This window comes from Morone saxatilis, unplaced genomic scaffold (assembly GCF_004916995.1).
Source record: "Morone saxatilis isolate NCDOM2014 unplaced genomic scaffold, NCSU_SB_2.0 Contig14, whole genome shotgun sequence".
Classification (NCBI taxonomy): domain Eukaryota; kingdom Metazoa; phylum Chordata; class Actinopteri; family Moronidae; genus Morone; species Morone saxatilis.
In genome coordinates, this window is record NW_023339696.1 from 20,524,463 (window position 1) to 20,526,315 (window position 1,853).

Sequence of the window (1,853 nt, forward strand, 5' to 3'; positions counted from 1 at the left end):
AAGGTCCAGAGGTCCGGCCATGCTCACCAGAGGTGGCAATACTCAAGAAGAAAGGGTACTCGTGTGGAAAAAGTAGAAACAAGTACAGGCCGATTTCAGGTACTGATGGTGCACACGTTAAGTGGGTAATGTGGCAGCTGGACGAAAACAGAGTGCCTTTTTGAGAGAGGACCTACAAGATCAAGATTAGGGTTAGAGTATAGGTGAAATGGGTTTTTAGAATGATGCAAAGATGCAAGTAGATCCCAGAAACACCTGGATATGTGCATAATGTTCCCCCATTTAAATGTGATGGTTCCCAGATAATGAATAGTAATTTATTTTTGTCAGGCAGGTGAGTGTTAGGAAAAAGCACCAGTTAAAGCAAACAGGGACAGTTCAGTGATTTAATGACCAAGAAGAACCAAATAAGCGTACAGACTGGTACTGGTGGCTTGAAAGGGGGCTGGTGTATGTCCTGTTGGGCTGATGAAGAAATGAAGCGCAGGTGGGGAGGTGGGGAAGCTCAGGTTGGAGGAATGATGTGATTGCAGAGCAGATGGGAGTGGCTGGATCTAGATAAAAAGGAAATCAGAGGGCAACTGTTGGACAGGTAGATAATGACAATGAACAGGTTTGGAGAAGTAGAAATGTGGCTGCGGGGAGGGAAAGTGTTTTTTGATCTGAAGCCTGTATCATCAGGAAAGATCATAGTTTGGGTTTCAATATGTACTTCTAGGTAGAGTCAGAGACCTTTAACATTATGGTTACAAAAATAACCATGTGGTTCAAGACATGTTAAAGAAAAACAATGTTGACTGAACAGCAATGCCTTCTTTTAAAGTTGAATGTTTTTCAGGCTAAAAAATAACTAATTCAGGCTCCCAAGAGGACAAACCCTTTTTTAAGATTTGAATTTGAACAGATAGTCACATCTTAAGTTGACTTATGTTATCAAAATACTAACTAACTAATAATTTATGTAAATCAGCTAGCAAGTTAGCTACCGTTTGGCTGTGGTAGCTAGTTAGAGTCAATTAGTAAGTTACTAAATCATTAATCAGCAAATATTTTGATAGTTGATTTAAGTCATTTTTCAACTGTCCAGTGTTCGACTGCTGTGATGGGACTCACTATTTACCAAACCAGACCAAACCATTAATCAGTAAAATTGAGAAATGAATTGTCAGATTAATGGATAATAATCAGTAGTTTCAGACCTCAACATATATGGACTGTAATTTAAATAATAAACACACATTGGGATTGCTAAAGATACATAAAATGCCAACCATCACTAAACATAAAGTTCTGAACAAGCTATCTCATAATGAGGTTAGTGACACTCTCACATTGGGCACACTGACCCGACACTAAAACTGTCGTGGAAATCTCAGAGTGCACTTTCAGTAACATATGCGGCCCCATTCCCAGAGTCCTTCTCATAATTTTAACCCCTGTGTGAACCTTCTCTCTGTGGGCTGTGACATCTGCCATACCCCGGGGCCTCGTTAGGGGGGGGGGGTCTGTCTTTGGAGTGATGGCTGATACGGTAGGTTGATCATTTCCCTAACAGGATGTCCTCCACAAAGTCAAGTCACACTTCAGTTTCCAATTTCCTCCGTCGTAAACAAGTGTATGTGTGAGGCCAGCTCCGGCGAGGTGAGCACCGTGATGCAAATGTGGAGTGATGGCGAGGGCACGAGAATGTTAATTGAAAGTCAGACTGTGTTTCCGGGCTCTGATTTCAGACTAGAAGGAACCGTCTCATTTCTGCTTAACCCTCCCGCCGTAACTCAGCCGTAACCTCCGCCTTTATCAGGATTCACACATCTTTCAGGTGACCGTCAGGTGGAAAAAACAACTTCCTTCTG